General features: G+C 34.5%; 1 long non-coding RNA gene across 7 annotated transcripts in view; it reads left to right on the plus strand.

Annotated features, from left to right (window-relative positions):
- LOC109387132 (uncharacterized) overlaps positions 1-20,284 on the plus strand; it is a 65,978-nt gene that overhangs the window by 26,212 nt on the left and 19,482 nt on the right. For 2 of the 7 annotated variants that reach the window (XR_002124914.1, XR_002124912.1), the window contains exons 2-4: positions 11,587-11,701; positions 11,980-12,111; positions 18,044-18,138. This is a non-coding gene — a long non-coding RNA (uncharacterized LOC109387132). Of the gene's footprint in view, positions 1-11,586; positions 11,702-11,747; positions 12,112-12,526; positions 12,659-18,043; positions 18,139-20,284 lie in introns of those variants that run through there. The other 5 variants (XR_002124913.1, XR_002124915.1, XR_002124916.1 and 2 more) reach the window with 5 other exon arrangements.

The following is a 20,284-nucleotide window of genomic DNA, read 5'->3' on the forward strand; positions in this document are numbered from 1 at the left end:
GCCAAAATCTCATTATTTCCTATCGTGACTGTAAAACCACACAAAAACACTTCCATTTACTTTAAAAAGAATAATAATAAAGCATATTTTACAACATTCCCCCTAGTATTTAAATTATGAAATTAAAACCATATTACCTTATTAGCAAACCATGAAGAGTTATACAGAAACACATAGTGTGCACAGTTCCCAAAGATCAGAAACCTTGTTTATATCCCCACACCTAACAGTATTTAATATATAGCAGTTGTTGCTTAACTCTCTGTTCACTCTCTGTTCACTCTGAATAAAGTAAATATAGCATATTAAAATATATCCATAATTATTAAGCTGCATGTTAAACAGCTCAATAAATAATAGGTTTCATATTAATCTTATATAACATAATTTTTAGACCTGTTAGTTCACCAGAATTTCTTTAAAACATGTCACACACACACATCTATATACACACATCATATCAGGAATTAGATTCCCTATATACTGAGCTTCCTTTCACTCCTATCCTACTGTCATAGACAATATTTAACCTATCTATGCTCCCTCAGTTTCTACCCAGTACTCACCCCAAAATGATGAAAGTGAATGCACCCCCCAGCTACCCTTACAGTAAGAATAGTGTGAACTAGGTGGATGAAAGGGCTCCCAGTACCTCCCCAATTACTTTGCTCTGAATCCTGAAAGACGGACCTTCTTGTACACAAGATACAAACTGTAATTTTTATGAAGAAAAGAAAAAAAGTACCGGTATAGTATTCAATAATACTAAATAAACAAAATTCAATAATGCTAACATGCAAAAGAGAAATATAGAGCCTTCCTTTGTCAACTGGGAAGGGGGGAGGAAAGTGGTATATTGTTAAGGGGCCACCAGTAGCAATACCTTCCAATCATTCCTGATTTCTTTCAAGTTTTCTTTAATGCATATTATTTTATAATTAGGGGGAAATGTTCGAAAGCAAGTCCACAGGTCTAGTTTTAATGGCAAATAAAAGTTAAGTATTTTTACAACAAGCAATTTAGAAGAAGCTTTGAACTTTATAATAACTGACAACTGTATGTACTAACATTTTTACATCTAAAGAATTAAATTTTAGGAATTTCACTTTTACATAAAAGGAAAGGAAATTTGAGTAAAAATAAAGGTACGTGGGGGATCATTAGAATTAGCCATATGCTTCAATAATTTCTTATCAGGAAAAGGTTTTCTATCTACCATAGTATATTAGTAGTTTTGCAGTTTATACCATCATGAGTTCACTGGGTCAAAAGTTAACAGTATGGGGTCATCAAGTAAATTAAATGTTAACAGCAAAAATTAAAGGACTTAAATTAAAAACATAGGGTCTAATCCAATGATGAAGAAAAGTAAGGAAAAAGTGTTCCCACAAGAGCTATAAACTGTTCACCTATTTAAAATAAATTACTTCTTCAGAGCTGCCCTAAAAGTTAATTTGTTTTAAACACATATGCATTTCTTTGCCAAAAGAGAAAGTGCTGTATTTCATTCTCCTTATTTCCCTATAGATTTGTTCTACAAGAAATAATTTTTCACATATTAAGTATAGAAATGTAGTTCTCAACTGTCATAAAGAGCTGGTCATACATCCTCAGTCATATCTGCTGGAGACCAGAGGGTCTCAATTTTTGTTTACTAAAAATAAGAAAGAAATGAATGTTAATAGATTCCTGGTTCTTTTACAATGGGTAAAAGTTTTTTACCCATTGTAAAGAGTACTTTATTAAAACCCTTCAATTTTCTTTTGATAAAGGGCCAAGAACAGATCTATTTCTATTATTTACAATCCTTTTTTTTTTTTTAAAGATTTTTTTTTTTATTGGGGAATTGGGGGGATGGGAACAGTGCTGGGTAATTGGGGAAAGGGGAACAGACAGGTTGCTGTCATTTTGTTCTTCAGTCTAGTTGTGGAGGACGTTGCTTCACTGGCCCAAGTTGGCAGCATCATTGCGCTCTTCCCAGGCGAGGCAGATCAGTCGCCGGCTTCTGGACGGCCGCTCACTGCGGCTGCTGGCTGCTCACGCTGGCTGCTGGCTACATACGGTAGCCCATGGCAATCCACTGCCACAGGGACTGCAGCCCACGCCGTCGCCGGCGACTCAAGGCAGCCCAGCTCCAGGTTGAGCTGTAGTTCAGCATCTTAGCTGTAGAGGGCAGTGTCACTGGCCCTCACATGTGGGATCCGAACCGGGGCCCTCTGGCATCCCAAGCGAGTTCTTAACCATGGCGCCACTCTGCCGGCCCTACAATCCTTTTTATTATCTAAAATTGCTCCCAGAATAAAAACATTTTAATGGCTAGGACAAAACGTTAACCAACCGTTGGTATATCTCAGACCATGGTATAGGATTTATGATTCCAAGTGTCACTTTTTGAGAGAGGCCTTTTTAAACTGAAGAATAACCAGAAGAAGAGAGCCAAGATAGTTGAAGTGTTTAAAATCATAAAGCCATTAAAGAAACTAAAAGGATAGTTGGGGAGGGGGCATTCACTTGTCTTCTGGTTGAAAATAATAGTGGTCATATTTAAAGGGTTATCACATGTGAGTGGGCTATAGGGAGCTATACGGAGCACTTTGACAACAGTTACAAAGTGTCATGTTTTCACTATTAAGATTCTATGATTTCAAACCTGAATAGGCTAAATTTTCTTTATTAAGCTCCTATGAACTTTACACTATTTTAAAAACAATGTTTTAAAACACTGTATTTAATATTTCATCCAAGGCCAGCATTGTCACACTAATTTTTTTAGAAAGTAGATAACTGAAACAAATGGGTTTATCAATTTCCCGGTATCCTTATTGATAAAGGGGGGCAAAAGTTCATACTTCTTCAGTAAATATTTTAAAATATTATTAATTGTAAAAGAATTGTAGCTCAGTCCCATAATCTGTGGCCTAGAATACAGAAGCAAAAAAATTCTTCACATAGGGAAAAAACCTTATACCTCTATAATCTTAACAAAATCAGAATTGAAAATGCTATACATACATGAATCTTTTGTAACCACTTTCAGAAATTGGGGCTAAACCATACAAAGTAAGTTTCCCAAAACAGAAGTATATTTCATGATGCATGTATAAATTTTCTCCCATGCAATTAATATCGACATACTTTAAAAATCACATAAGGCAAAAAAAACTACTTTTAGTAGTTTCCAAACTACTTTTAGTATCTTTTTGCCTAATATGATTTTGCAAGGGTCATCTAAAATATTTATGGATAATACAGTACATATATTGATCTTTCATTAACAGAATCTATCCAATTGCAGAATAAATCTGTTTCTAAACAGTATATTCTCTTAAACTGATACCTAGTTAATTAAAGCATATTGTTATGAACCATTTAAGTAACCTCTGAGGAGGGTTTTATAATTGTTTTTTAATGTATCAATTAGCTACAGGGAAAACAAACTATCAAAGTTACTTGACAGAACAAAGATATAGTCAATATCTAAAATAAACTATACGCTTGCACTTTAAAAAGAGAATGTGGGCTGGCGAATTTGTAGGAAAAACTCACCACATTCTTAAAACAAATTTCAATAAATGTTCTATAGGTTTATGATTTCAGTAGCAGACTAGATGTTGTATCTAATTAAACAGTTGTCCATCTTGAGGTCTGACTTCACAGACCTAAAAAAGACAAAAAGTACTTTTTATGAATTTGTTAAACAAAAGTACAGAAAAATACCTAGATTTGGGATATATAGATATAGATATATAGATTCCAAAAAATGTATACACATTTTAAGAAAGGAAAACTGTAATGAAATTCTAATATTCAATATATACCAATAACAAAAGATAAATACAAGTCATGTTTGACTTCTGCAATTATTATACAAGAGGGGCTCAAAGTTGTAACCATCAGCATCCAGACACTTCTGCTTATGGCGAACTACTGCTTGAGCAATGTTGACCAAAGTGTCCACTTGTATACATTTTTTTGGCACCCCCGGTATATTATATGCACACACATTTACCATGATTATAAGTTTAATTTGAAATTCTTAGGTAAATATTAAATTTGAAAAATTAAAAACTCATAGTAGAAAATAAATAGCTGTGGATCTAGGACACAAATTAGAAACATTTTAAAACCAGCGATTATTAAACCTCGTCCTCTTTGCCTTTCTCATAATTCTTCTAGTTTAGTAATTAGAATATTTCTGGAGGGTAAAAATCCTAGGCATTAGCTATTTACAGCACAACGTTTTAAATATATGATAATAAATACAAAACAGTCTTAAAATATAATACCTTGTTCATAAGAGACACTCAGTAAATATTCATTTACTTCAATTAGAAAAACTGCCTTCATATTCAATATAGAACAAATATGTCATTTTATATTCCTTACAATTTTAAATCACAGATTATAGGAATACATAGAACATAATACAGTAAAACAAGTGATTCTCAAATTTGTTCGGGTGGCAGAGCAATTGGTGATCCTGTCTCTCTCTGCTAAATACCATTCCCACTAAATATCTATCAATGCCAGTAACTGTGCTAAAGACACAGAACAAAAACAGACATAGTCCTGGCTATCAGGAAACTCTCAAAACCAGGAAATATATCTTTATGTATGCATGCATATTCATTACCTCAGCCACACATCAACACAAACAGAATAGCTGTTTATGTGTATATTAGTTTCCTGTTGCTACTGTAACAAATTACCCTAAACTTAGTGACTTGAAACAACAGAAATTTATCATCTTACAGTTCTGGAGGTTAGAAGTCTAAACTGGATCTCAGTGAGCTAAAATCAAAGTGTAGGCAGAGCTGCATTCCTTTCTGGAGGCTCTAGGAGAGAATCTGTTTCATTCCCTTTTCCAGCTTTTAGAGACCTCCCACATTCTTTGGCTCACGGTCCCCTTCCATCTTCAAAGCCAGCAATAGCTCTGAGTCTTTCTCACATCTTATCACTCTGACACTGATTCTTTCTCTTCCCTTTTCCACATTTAGAAGAACCTTGTAATTACAGTGGGTTTACTCAGATAATCTAGGATAATCCATTTTTAGGTCATATGAGTAGAAACCTTAATTCTATCTGCAATCCTTGTCATGTAACATACTCACAGATTCCTGGGGTTAGGACATGGACTCTTTGCGAGGTGTGTGTGTGTGTGTGTGTGTGTGTAGTTTTTCCTCTATTTTTCATCAGCCACTAGCCATCTCTGAAATTATGCAAACTGTTCATATGTATGTATGATTCTAGAGAAAGGGTCTATAACTTTCAACAAATTCTCAAAGTTTCAGAATCACTGGAGTAGCTCATAGAACATCAGTGTTCCTTAGAAGCATAGTTTGGTGTTATCAACAATTCCAAATTTTAGATTGGCTTTTTTTAGCATGTATATTTTACTTTGATCAGAAAACCCTGATATGGGTTGAAAGTTTTTAAAGTATTTTTCCCCCTGTGTATTTTTAGAAGTAGTTGTAATTATGCTAATTACACTTCTTTACATGTCGCACTTATAAACATTTTTCCACATTGGTATGCATCATTTTGTAATGATGCTAATAGAAATGCCATAGAAATTCCACAGTTTACTCAATAATCTTCCTACTATTAGACATTTCATCCTCCTACCCCCCTTTTTCGCTGTTTATATTTAATGCTGGAGTGAGGATCTTCTTGTATAGATCTTTTTTCCATATTTTGGATTTATTTCACCTAGATTCCTGAAATTGGAATTTCTGGCAGGAAAAATATTAATATTTTTATAACCCTTTTATATATCACTAAATTACTTTCCAAAAGGGCTGTTTTAATTTACATTGCTACCAGCCTTTACTTAATCATACCATCAGAGTGAGGAGGTGTTTGTTTGTTTTTAATTTCTTGCATTTTCTAATCTGTTTTCCAGTATTCTTCATAAAGTGAATTTCTAAAATATGTATCTGATCATATTACTCATTGGTTTAAGATTTTTCAATTGCATCGATATAAAGGTGACATGCAAGGCCATGGTGCAGCCTCTATCCACCTGATCAGGCTAACTTTTCTCACCTCCTCCAAAGGCACCTAAAGAACAAATCATATTAACTACTTGAATTTTCTTGACCCTCCCTGTTTTTTATACTCCAGTGATTCTGCTTTAAATGCTTTCTATAGCCTACTTCTACTCTCTTTTACACTGGGATAACTCCAACCCTTTAAGGCTCCACCACGGCATCCTTTAACACAGCTCTACAAAGCTATCCTTCAAAACACAGCTCAATTGTAACCTCCTGAAAATCTTTCCTGAGCCACCTATTCCCAACCTAGGTTAAATCCTCTTTCTCTATATTCATCAAATTATATATTTTTTTAAAAAATTGTTTCTTCCATTAGACTTTCAGCTCCTTGCTAACAGACTATGTATTTTTCATCTCTGTATATCCAATTCTGATATGGTAAATATTTTTATTAATTCTGTGTGCCAGTACATATCAAACCCATCAAAACATACCTATATTTTGGAAAGTGTTATTCCCACATCTGGGAAATCTTCCAATAAATAAGCAAATAAGTGAGAAAGTCAATTAGGAAAGGTATATGCATAAAAATGTTCAGTTCAGATTTATTTATAATAGCAAAAAATTGGAAACAACCTACCTAAATGCCAGTAATAGATAAAGGGTAGAATCTGCTAAATGGTATGTAGCAGAGTAATTTGGAATGAAGGTTGTAAAAATGATGTAGTAACTCAGACACTTACGTCAAGTTAAAAAAGACAACAATTTCACACTACAACTCTATAAAATTAGATGTACAAACATTGATCAGAAAGGAACATGAAAATTGTATGAATTGTTTTTGTGGACTGTGATTTCACTGTCTTTATTCAGAACTTTATAAATGTTGCTATGACAACTTCTCAATTATAATTCTAATAAAAATAATTTAAAATTAAACCCATGTCATTACCATATGTGTATATATGGGTATATGCCTATATTTTATAGGCATATATTTCCTAGTTCTGTCTCTGAAAGGTCCAAGAAGTAGAAACACCTCGGTAGCAATGAGCACACCTAGCCTTGGTCTTTAATAATACCAGTCTCCACTAACAGGAAACAGGGCTCCTTAGAGAAAAGGCTAATTCCAGGGTTGGGGAAGGGTAAGGACAAGATAAACATGAAACCACAAAGTAAGGAAGTGCTCAAAAAAAAAAAAAAGTGATGTAGTCATGTCACAAAGATACAGAAACCAGACTAAAGGTGCTCCTTCCAGCTAAATCTCCAACTATTTGAACACCAAAATAATTAAATATTATAGACTTAAATATTTAGAGGTAAAAGGTCATGATGTATGTATCTTACCTTCAAATGGTTCAGAAAAAAAACCTATAAAATATACACATATAAATATGGATAGAAAGTATAAAGAAAATACAGAGGAAAAACAGGAATTCATAAGTTAATGCAGATAATAAATAAATAGGGGTGAAGAGAGGGCGAAGAGAATGCTGTGAGCCAACTGGTAAATGTGGAGGGAGTACTAGATTGGTTGAATCGTTTTGCAACCATCATGGTAAAATTATATCGCCAATAGATGCTAAATTTAAACAGGAATTTTGATGAAGAGCAGGATATATTTTCTAATGTCTCCCCACAAATTGCTTATTAATTGCCAGGAAAAAAAAAACAACAACAGTAACTAAAGTACACAGTGGAAAATTCAAGCCACATATGGACCACATGATCAAAATTAACACCATAGATGAGAGACAGATGGCTATCAACGTGCTTCCAGAAGTGATACTCTGAGAAGGTTCTCTGCAATAGTCCAGTTGAGAATGTATAACCTCAATCTAATCATGAGGAAACATCAGACAAAAACCAAAACAAGGAACGTTCTATTATAAAGAGAGGTGGGGGGACAAGCTGCATTCTTCAAAGATGTCAAGGTAATTAAATATTTTTTTTTTAAGGCTGTGGAAATGTTCCAAAGTAAAGGATGTTAAAGAGTTAGGACAACTAAATGTAGTACCTGACCCTAGACTGGATCCCGTCCTGTAGGGGGAAATGCTACAAGGATCAAACCACAAATTTGGATTATAGGTGGTAGATTAAAATATTATTTCAATGTAAATTTATGAAGTTGATAGGAAATACACTCTCAAGTATTCAGGAGTGAATGGCCAGGATGTATGTAACTTAACTTCAAACAGTTCAGAAAAAAATTGTATATAAATATACATAAATGTAAAAAGAGAGACACCATGCTTAAGAACCAGCAAATGATACCGGTGTTCTTTGAACTATTTTTATTTTCCCAACTTTTTGTAAATTTGAAATTATTTCCAAATAAAAAGTTTTTTAAAAACATTAAGTCCACCTCAGAGAAATAAGACCAACAGGAAAATAAAAGGTACCCATCTAAGCAAATTGTTTTTAAAACATCAAATAGTGTATATTGGTTTCAAGTTAATGTTCAAAATGTTTTCTTCTTTAAGAGTCTTCATTCTTTCTTAATAGATGAACAAAACTATAGTTTTTATGATTTTATCTAAATAAGTTAATATGTTGAAGTCAACATTCCATCTGTTGTAGCTTACTCATTAGAAGTAGCAGGACGGAAAAAACAAGCATTGAAAGTACAAGACCTCTAGTTCTCCACAGTACTCGTATTTTCTATTCATTAGCTGGTGATTGCATTCCCGTTTCCAAGTAAAGCCTCAGATTTTAAATTATGACTTCAGTTCTACTCTTATGACAAGAGAAGAGAAGTATGCAGAGATAACAAACTGGGTGGGTGAAAGGGGGTGGGGGGTTGTTAACTCTTTGCTATATTTAAGGTGAAAGAAAGCTGAAAATTGCCCTAATTTAGACCTATATAATTGAGTTTTTTCTTTTCATAAAGTATATCACTTTGTGAGTATTAAAATTCAGGGAAGGTATTCTTACTAGTTTTTTACCTGTGAATTTGATGGTCTCAAGCAAAAGTGCTTTTTCTTTTTTTCCTTTAAAATTCAACTCAGGAATATGCACCCCCTTGTGGTCAAATATAAAATTCTTCATTTTCAAAATACCATTTTTTCCAGTTGGACTTTTTGTTCAGGTATAGAAAACATGTTATTTGGTTTTGTGTTCTCCCATTTTAGTGAATTAAGAGCTTTAATGAAGGATTTGGGGTTTGTAAAAAAAGATTTTAAACAAAACAGGACTTAGATCTAAAGGTAACCTCCATATAAATGTTAGTCTGTGCAAAATGAAAATAATAATTGTACCCACCACATGAGTTATGAGGATTCAAGGGGAAAATGCATATATGCATGATTAGCACAGTATCTGACACATAGTAGGTACTCAATGTTATTATCAACAACAGAATCATCAATTTTATATACAGTCTCTCTTGATACACTATTTTAAAGGGGAGCTTGATCAAAAATTTACCAATTCATGAAGTTCAGTACAATCTTGCAAATAAGTTCCCCAAATATATCACTTTATCCAGACTTCCCCTAGCTGATTCTCTCCACAAGTACATTATATTTTTAAAATACAAAGAATATGTAATTATCTCTGGATAATGGAAATTTGGATAGTTTTTACTTTATATATATTTTAGACTGGCCGGATTTTTTTTGTTTGTTTTAACTTTAATAATTAGAAAAAGCAATAAAACCATTCCATTTCTATGTTACTCTTATTAAATAGTAAAACAAATTACCATCCTTAATCATCTGACAGAAATCATTACTCATATTTGGCAAAAATCTTATGTCAGGCTAATTTATCATTTTAAGGGACTCTTGAACTGGAATGCTAACTCCTAAAGGCACTAACTATAGTCTGATTTTTAAAACACCTCTTAAAAAAGCCATTTTAAAAGATCAGTGTTAAAGACTATTGGCTAATATTTACTAATATGCCAAGCACTGTTCAAATGCCTTTAATATATTAACTCAATTACATTCTTACAACAACCCAATGAAGTACCAGCATTACTCCTTTTACGGATCAAAGTGAGAAAAAGTAACTCATGTAGAGTCATAGCTAGTAATTAGCAGAGTTGAGATTCAACCCAGGTTGGTTCCAGAGTCTACTCATTTAACCAGTACACAAAAGTACCAAAGTGATGTAAGACACATATACTTAGCCATGTTACTTCTTGATCTCAAATTATTAAAATCTATTTCTTTTCCAATGGTTCCTCAATAATGCAAAAATGCAAATTGTGCCGGCCTACTCCCATTTCCTTACTTCTTAGTACTTCAGGCACTTTCATACCCATTGTTTTATTTAACCCTTAAGGGTATAGGTCTTCATATACTTAAGCAGTTTTGGTTCATCACAAGTTGTTTTGCAACAAAAACTGGAAACAAAAAAATACATAGCAATACCCCAGATTTTAAACTGTTCGATTCTTTAGAAATTTCATTATAACTTGGAATCAGGAAAAAAGTAACCAATCCAAAATAGCCTTAAAATGCAATCATTTAGGATGAATGGCAGTTTTGTTGTGTTTTTAATTCATCTTAACTAGCCTGGTGGCAGATAGGATAACTCTCCCAAGCAAATGAACATTTAAAAGAAGTTTTTAAGGAAAATGTTAAAATATTGACAACTTTGTCATCATTTGTTGGCCTGTCATAGCTCGTTTTTGAAGGTGGACACAGATTTGCCTAGGCCTTGTGCTTCCACTTACTAATTTTAAGACTTTGGGGCAAGTTTGTTCATCTGACTTGGGTGTCTTCATGTGTAAAATGAGGATAATACTTCTTAGGGCTGTCGTGAGCAATAAACAAGATCAATCCATAAATCGTTTATTTAGCACCCTGCCCATCAGACTACAGGCAATATGTGGTAACTAGGTTATTATTACTTTATACGTGCGTCGCACAACGGAAGCCCATCTTTGCTACGTTCAGTTAACTAAACACGCCTTTTTTTTAAATCGCCCTAAGTGACACCCAAAGACTGCCCATTCACCGCTCCCAAACCGAGAGAATATTTAAGGACAAGTAGGGCAGTGAGAGAAACTGGATTCGATGAAAGCGCCTTCTCAACAGGCAGCCTAGGACCGGGAAGGACTCCAGCAAATTTAAGTACTCCTTAACTCCAAACAGGCGCGCGCGTGCGCACACACACACGCACACACACACACGCGCGCGCGCGCGCACACACACACACACACACACACACATACACACGGTTGTCGAGTAGGGGAAACCACGCCTCCTGTGTGTACTCAGGTTGGATCGCACAGCAAGGAAAAAGGCTCAGGTTCCAGAATCGGAGTTATGCGGACTCATCTACGTGCTTGGTACCTGCGCTGCTTTAGGCAAATTACTTAGTCTCTGACCCTTAGTTTTCTGGCCTGCAAACTGAGAATAGTACCTACCTCATAAAGTTGTTCTGAGGCTTAAGTGCGATAGCTCCAGTAAAGCGTTGGCATACAGCAAGAGCTCTGCACACAGGTGGGGCTGTTTTAAGTACACGTGTTTCCATACAATCACATGGTCTCGGAGACACATTCCGCTGTTATGAGTTTAGACACTTGCAATAAGACGTTTTTCTTTTTGCTTAAGCTGCACCCTCGTTTGTTTTCCTCGAACAGTAGAATAAATGCCTATCGAGTGATATGTCATCTACGGACCCTCGGCCCACAGTTCCACTGTCCCTCCACCTCCGCGGCTGAGTAAAGGAAAGCTGCACGCAGGCGCAAGAAAAAGGTAGGAGGATTGCCACCTAAGGAAGCGAGGGGAGAGCGGCGAACAGCGATCATTCTGCGCATGTGCATGGCGTGAGGGGTTGGGGGTAGGAGTTTGCGCGTGCGCAAAAGTGTGGGGAAAGCCAGAGAAGGGGGGTTGGAGGCGGTATTGACAGCTGTGAAGGCAGCCCGCGTTCCCGGCATGCCCCGGGGCGGCGGGGTTGGCTCTAACGAATTTGAATGAGGAGCCTTAGCGCTTTCGGCGCCATTTTCGAGTGGTGCCTGATCTCATCAATCTAGCGGGAGAGACGGGAAAACCTGTCCGAGAGTATATCGCCACTAGGACTCCACCGAAAAATCACTAAAAAAATCGCCCAAAATTACTTCGAGCAAAGGGCAGTCCGCGGAGTTTCGCCAGGGTTGGCGCAGTCGGTAAGAGCCTGAAGTAGGAGAGCGGGACTCGAGAGGTGGCAGTGGGACAGGCAGGCGGTGGGGGCGGTGCAGGGAGTGGGCACTGGGTCCGCCCTCATTTTAATCTCTAAAAATGCGAGGAAATAGGGTTGGGGGTAATTGGATGTCTGCGAGTGGGCGGCGGCGGGCAGAATGTGGCGGGAGCGCGGAGAGACGGGGGTGTGGGGGGAGGGGAGTTGCAGTTTGAGCGGGACGCGGACGGCCTGCGGCGGAGCAGCCGCCGCCCAGCGGATCTGTCAGCGGGACCCCCTGCCGGGGGACCGGGACGGGGCGAGGCGGGGCTGTGAAGACTGCGGCTCCTTGACAGGAGGAGGGGGACCAGTACCCCCTCCCCCATTGCCGAGCTGAGTGGTTTTTCTTCGCAGTTTTCCCGGCCGTCTTCTCGTGACAAGAAAGTTAAGATCGGCAGAAAATTGAGGACCCGGAGTAGCGGGTGCCTCCCGTCAGTCATGCAAGACCCAGCCCTGTATATTGTCTTTGACGCTAAAGAGTGAGGTGCCCTAGGAATGTGAGTTTCACAACGCCGCCCTCCGGCTCTGAGCGCCTCGGTCCGGGCAAGAGTAGCACTGACCGCGTCTGGCTTTTCCAATTTGAGCCAGATGGGGCGGGGGCAGGCTTTTGAGGTTTTAGCGGGCTCCTAGGAAAGATGCTGGGCTTTCGCTTTTTGCTTGGGATTTTTGTCATTTGCTCTCCTGGTGTTGTCCTTTCTTTGGGGGGTGGGGAGATGTGTTCTTGGGTGAGATGAAAGATGGGGCTTCGAGCATGCGAATTCCTCCGAGTCGCACTTTTCTTAGAAGACTTTCCTTCTCCAGTCTTTGAAACAAGTCGCAAGGAAAACAATCTGTGAAACAGTATTGATGTTTTCCTCCCGAAAAGTCTTTACCCGGAAAACTTAGCGGTAATGCCCACCTTTTCTTGAGAACTTTCTTGACTCTGAGGCCGAGGGAAGAGGGCTGTTATTTGTCTTTCCCTTTAGGGATGATTTTTTTTTTTTTTTTTAGCTCACAGTTTCTACCAATTCTTACTCAACAACTCTTGAATGATTTGAGCCAGTGACGGCTTCAATACTTTATAGATAGTAACTTTTGTAAAAATTCCTCATTAGAGATATATTGGATCTAGAATCCTTTTCTGCGCTGAAGGCGCCACTAGGTTAACCCTTTGCGGGCGTGGTGTTTTGCGTGTGGGGCGCACGGCTCTGGGTTGCGAACATGCAAGAGATGGTTTTTGCAACAGCTATTCAATTGTTCGCAAAGAGGAATAACGCTTCCAGAGAACCGCAGTCACACACTCTTCAGGACCGCCTGCCTAAAGAGTTTTTCCCCTTGGAATTGAAGTAACGATTGATTGATTTCTTATTTCTGTAAAGATTGGGGAACCCGCCCTCACTTAGAATCTTTTCCCCGAGGAGAACAGGAGAGCGGAGTGTGATGTTTTTCAAATTGTGTCTAACGGAGCTCCCAAAACACCGGATTTGTTATCCCCTGATTGGCTAGAAGGAAGCGGGACTGGGGGGTTTGAATGTTAAACACTAGATTATAATTCTAGACTTCACGAAAAATTATATTTCTAGAGAACCACGGAAATAGTTACAAAACGTTAAGACGAGTTTTAAAAAACTGGTGTTTAATATTTTTTTAATAAAGGACCTTCGAGTGGTTCAGAAATGTATATTAAAAGTAAAACTGAGGAGGCAGTTTTCGTAAAATTGTAATTCTGCTGGCTGAAATTACAAGAAAATTTCCATATTTGCCCCTGTTCTCTGTTGGTTAAAAACTGAGTGAAGCATTTAGGTTTTTTATTCCTTTGACAGAAATTTTGCATCTTAAACTATTTATTAGATGCAGGTTACGGGAAAATTGTTTTATTTTTATGAAAAGAAACTTTAATTTTCTAAATGTTAAGAAAGCTTTTCCACATTTTTCACAAAAAATTTGATATATTTTTAAAACTTTTTACATCTAATTTAAAATATATACATTTTACTAATTCAGCCATCGCAGTGGATTTAAAACTTTATTTACAAGAAATTTATGTTGCTTAAATTTACACAATACAACAGGTAAGTATGCACAGGTGCGTATACATGAATTCATTCCTTTGATAGATTCATTATGAAGAAATATATTTCATACAACAGTGTGGGTGTGTTCTATTTTATTTGGTTGGTTTTAAGATGATTTTTGTTTAGCATTGCTTAAGACAGCCATCAATATATTTCTCTTTATTACCAACCTTGTCATTCCGTTCCATTGCATCTTGATAAAAGGCGGGTGTGGTTTTCAAAGAAAATCAGTAAACTCACACTGATAAACCAGATAGCTGTAGATGCCTTTAAAAAGTTTTTTTTTTAATAGAAATTTATATCCTTTTCTAAATAGTTGAAATTTTGAAACTTAGAGTTTATATTCTCACATTAGGTGAAATATGCATTGTTAGGAAATATTCAAATGAAAAAATCTTACAACTTTCATAAATCTCTGCAGGGTTGTAAATATAATTTATATTAATAAGTAGAATAGCTGAGTTTATAAATCATACTATTTTGTATTGCCTTCATAACAAGAATTGTAATTATAGAACATTTGTTCATTACCTTATTTCAAAGCTGTTTTATTTTGAATCATCTCATGAAAATTTCATAGAAAGTACTAATTATCCTGAATAAAATTTAATTTGATGAAATTGTAGGAGACCCCATTTCTATTTTAAATGTAATTTCACCTATGATAACCAGAACTAGTGGACTTTGCTTTTATTACTGTTGTTTTGTTTTTTGTGTTTTCATTTTCATTCAGATTATTAGGTGATTTGGAGAGTTGTGAGGATGGTATGGGGGGAGACCTTTAAATTCCATCAGGGTGGTTAAATTTAACCATACATTTTTAGTGCTTTAGTTTATGAGGAGTTTTTTTGTTCGTTTTGGGGGTGATGGATGAAGGATTGTTTTGCTTATTAATAAGCCATTTTAAAAGAAGCGAAGGATTTCTTTATTTAAAATACTACACTTAAAGCTTGAGAACACACTAGCACCTAAGTAAAATCTACAGCATTCAAAATATTTTCCCTTTTATGTGATGCTAGATAAGAGAAAGATTTTGGTTTTAGATTTGTGTGCATGTAGGTATGAGTTTCAACAGATGTGTATGATTATTACAGTATATATTATCCATATTTCTCTGCAGTTGATAATTCTGATTTATTTTCTATTCTATTGTAAGGTCTAGAAAAGTCATATAATACCACAGGAAAACAATGGTAGGGAAAGGTGTTGGTACAGTAGCTCAACTCTTTTTAAAGCTGTGTTTACATATTGTGTGGGTGAGAGGAACGAGAGAAGGTATCAGTCTTCCTGGTAGCATTGATTTTCATTTGTTTGCCCTTACAACTATTTTTATAAATCCTAGTAAAACTGCAATTTTAGACTTCGTTTTAATGTTGTCAGCTCGTCTTAGCTGTACATTTACAAATTGTAGACTCAGGTGTTTGTATGTAACAACGTATTTTTTCTTATCAGATTAATGATCACTCAATGTTTATCATGAACTAGAGCTAAGGATGAAAATTTCAAAATAACTTTCATATTCTGGATCCCTTGTTACATCATGCTTTGTTTACTACATTTTTGTTTGTTTTTTTTGTTTCGTGGAAACTTACATGTATTTTTATTTCTCTTTATTTACTTATTGGTATGTAGTAACAATTCAGAATGTAACAAAATACTTCAGTCCAGAAATATAGGTCAGTCGATTGGGTTTATAAAAAGGGGGAAAAAAAACAATGCATAGAAGATTGTATTAGATATTTCTTCCACATGATACATAAGCTTTTTCCAATTAAGAAAATGAGAGTACAAATTTATACACTATTTTGAAATTTTATTCTTCAAAAATTTCTCTTATTTTAAAAAATGACTGGCCTAAAATTGGCTCTTTTCTTTTATTTCTATTGTTTAATGAAGCTTAATAATCCCCATATTGATTTCTTTTTAACCCTTTTTTAGAAGAAAGATTATTGGTCTGATTATAACTAGAAAACACATCTTAGAAAAAATTGTCATATTAGAATATTTGTATACATACAGCTTTGTTCTTTTTTTAAATTCAGCAAACTTAGAAACCTGTGCCAGGCAACTAATGTAACTTGAACTCAAACTGACTTGCTGAAATTTGGTAGCCCCTCTCTTAAGACCAAAGGTTATCAGTAAGAAAGTACCACTTTCTTTCAAATAAGTGTCCAAAATGAGATTAAGCCATTTTGCATTTAATTTTTACAAGTGATAGTATTAGAGCTTTAAAGTTGTGATTGCCTTAATATTATAAGAGTAACATCAGTTTTAGAATATCACAGTACTAATATGTGTTTTTATATTTGATTTGCATGTACAAATGATTGTAGAACTTTCCTATAAATGTTGCTCTCTGGTAGGGAAATGATTTCCTTTTGCCTTTTTTTTAATTTTCCCCTTGCCTGGCTTAGAGATGCTTCCTTTTAGGAAGATAAGTTTCAAATATTAGAATTAACATTAAGTATATATGAATTTTATTCTTAAAATCAAATTATGGGAAGTTTAATATACTTTTGTTTAATCCTATTTTATTTCACTAAAGAACTTTTGCATTGGAAAGAGACTTGCCATAGGTTCTAAGTATAAATAATAAACTATTTTGTAACAGATTTGAGATTTACTATTTCAAGATTTTTTTACATCATATTTTTTATCATTTAGTTTAATATTTGTCTTGTATTTGAACCTCCTTTATTCTGTTATCTGGTATTTTTTGTTTCTCTGCTATTTAAAAACAGTATTTGGCAAAGAGTACATATTGGTGTCTACTGTTTGCCTTCTGTGATTTTTAAAGTTAAGATACCTTCATTTTCAGTGTTCAAATATGGAAAATTTTGTCTATATCTTTTGAGGAAGACCATGTAGAAGTGATTTTAATTTTTTAAGGTGTCATAGTATTTGGATTGGTGTTTGGAGGGGGGGGAGGGTTTTGCCATTAAACAATCAAATATTTGGTGGCAGAGGAATAAAGGTTTATTTGGTTTTCATTTCTTTTCCTAAACTATTTTTAAATAAAAATAGAAAAATCAGAGCATTATGGTTCACATATAGTACATTCTAAATCTTTGGTAATTAACAATTTAATATTTTTATAAAGTTGATTGCCACTAAATCATTAAGATTCAGGTGAAACAAATGAAAAAGCCACTTAAATACATTTAGTTACACCACCCTTACTTGGAACCATTAAAAAAATCGTTGGCCCAATAGTCACCCACTTACTACTTATATTTTCATTTGTTTAAAGAGTAAATTCTAAATTTTGTTCTGTTAAAATTGTAATGTATTAAAATATTTGGCAATAACCAATATTACTGTTCACTCAGGCATGGCAAAAGACAAAAGTTGAAAATAGTGTTAGTTTCTGTCATCATTAAACGTTTGGTAATTTTGGGAGAAAGGCAGTTAAAAATTTGCCTCCTTTGAGTAATTTTTTAAACTGGAGTTTATGAGTTATAGAAGCACAAACTATATCTCTGATATTTTCCTTTTGAGTCCCCTTTACCAGTTCTCTAACACCTACTTAAATACACACACACTCATCTACACTGCTTTGAAAATGAATGCCCTAAAGAGAAATGAAAGCAGAAACATATTAATCTGATTTGTTTGAAGAGACTTCGAATGATAAAGCATATCACAGGTGTTTCTAATCAAGTTATTTCTCTTTAACATTATTTTCAAGTTAGTGTTTTTTTGAACATAGGCAAGATTGAGGTCATTTTGAAGACCTTACCTCTGTGTTCAGGGATCCACTGTGGAACTGCAGGAGGCGGAAATCTGTTGAGTGTCTTCATGCTATAATACATGACATTTTTATTGCAGGTTTTGACCTTTAGGAGAGAGCCAATTCTGGAGAACAACCTAACTTCTTTGATTGAACATTCACATAATGCATTGGAACACGATAGGAGATTAAGGTATACTAATGAATTTTAAAAGCGTACAATTTTATGTCTTTGCAGTATAATTGGGCTAGACAATTAATTGGTAAAGTTAGAACTTTTAGGTGACCTAAAAATCAGTAAAGATTTATTAATACACAGAAATCATCCTGTGACGTCTGTGACGTGGCCATGGTTGAGTACTCTTGCTTATTAAAACTCCAGGTTGTTTTTTTTTATATAGTTGATGTTCTCATCATCTTGTATGAGGTCCAATTTGAACTGTATTTATTCTAAAAATAAGTATCTGTAGTGATTTTTTATTTTTCCTCCTAAGGTTGTTATTACATTGTTATATGTAAAATATTAGTGGACTTTTCAGCTTACAAAATGGAAAGTTTAAATCAAATGGAATTTGGTGCTTGGCTGTGTGACAGGTATACTGGTAGGTAGAGCCACAAAATTAATGAGAATATTTTAAGAGAATTTAAAATATTCCAAGTAGTATCCTAACCAAAAGTGGCAATTTGGTTGAAACTGAAAAACCCACTTTCTGAAGCAGAAATTAATATCTTACTCATAGGTACTCTGAGTGAAATATTTAAATTATTCATATCAAAAGTTGCTAACTCTTTAAAAATAAATAGAATGCCAAAATTTCTAGTGACTTACTGTCTTTTCCTCCAGAAAAGTGGTTAAACTTTATAATAGAACCACTTTTATAGCATATTTATTTTCTTTGATTTTTATAGTCTTAGTTGAAAACTTCAGACTTAGCTAATAAAGTTATTGTTTTCTAAGTGGTAATCTGGTATAATGAAAATGAACTTATTAAACAGTATTACTAAGTTTACTTGGTTAAATTTTGCATAGTAAAGTATTAATCACATGATAAAGTATTAACCATAACTTTTTTTAAAAACTATTAGACAGATAAAATGAGGTTTACTAAAATATAACACACTATAATTTTTTCTTTCAATATTTTTTCACCTAAAAATATATACTTTACATATTGAAGATACAGGAAATTACAAAGGTTTGTTTTCATAAGAAAAGTGTAATTTAATCTTAAAAGTGAAGTATAATTATCATAGAACTGCTTCTGTCTTTAACAAGATTAAAATTTTTTGAGAGAAAATTCTCAGATGTGTGTTTAAGAATGAACATTGAGATACATATCAAAAAAATAATAAACTAATATTAGATATTTCTGTATTAGTAGATATTAGATAGATAATCCAGGAATGTGAATCTATTAACTGTTAAGGTTAAATAAAATGTTAACATTTAATAGAGATCAGTGTTATATAAGGGTGAAGTTTAGGTATTGGTGGCATTACATTGTAAGGCGATTGAGATAAATGTAAGGTATTAGAATGTCTTCATAACTTTGATTTGAGAATGTGTTGAAAGAGCAGCTTAGTTTGAATAGAATGAAAATTAGTACAGTTTTCTTCTCTAACTTATCCAGTGTTTTCCAAGTTAGAGAACATTAAGATGAAAAGTAAAAAATATGGTTTCTAAGTGTCTAAAAAAAAAAAAATCCAGGTTCAGTTTATTGCTTTCGATCCAGATACCTCTACACACAGCTTTAATGAATTAAATGGATGAAGAGAGACGTTTTTGAGTTTATATTTTAGATAAAGGGTTTATTTTGAGTTTATATTTTAGATAAAGGCATAAACCCAGAGTTGTTCCTAATTTAGAGAGTTTATGATTTGTGCTTTTTGAAGTTGTCAAAACTTACAGTTTGGACACAAATATTTAGCATCATAAAATTGTCCTCTCTGTAGCTATATACTGGCTTAAAAACTTCCAAGTTTTGAGCTTAGTAAATAACTTGACATCCAAAAGAATCAATGCAGATATTAACAGTTTTCTTGTATTTGGTTAGTACTTAGAGGGTGAGAAACAAAACTAATTTGTAGGATGTGTTATTTTAAGAGACAAGTTAATAAGGGCTTTTACTGCAAAGTGTAATTGGCTATCTTTTAACTACCCTTTAAAGGACATTTTGTAAGGATTTTGGCTGTTTTAAATTTGCAAACCTAATTCCCTATATCTAACGAAATCTTGATATGTGTTCATTATATCAAAATTTGGGGGAAAGGATCTATTGAGTTATCTTTTTTCCAGTGACAAATTTATATCTTATTTCTGCAACATTTACATTTTTGGT

The sequence above is a fragment of the Hipposideros armiger genome, unplaced genomic scaffold, assembly GCF_001890085.2.
Source record: "Hipposideros armiger isolate ML-2016 unplaced genomic scaffold, ASM189008v1 scaffold_148, whole genome shotgun sequence".
Lineage (NCBI taxonomy): Eukaryota > Metazoa > Chordata > Mammalia > Chiroptera > Hipposideridae > Hipposideros > Hipposideros armiger.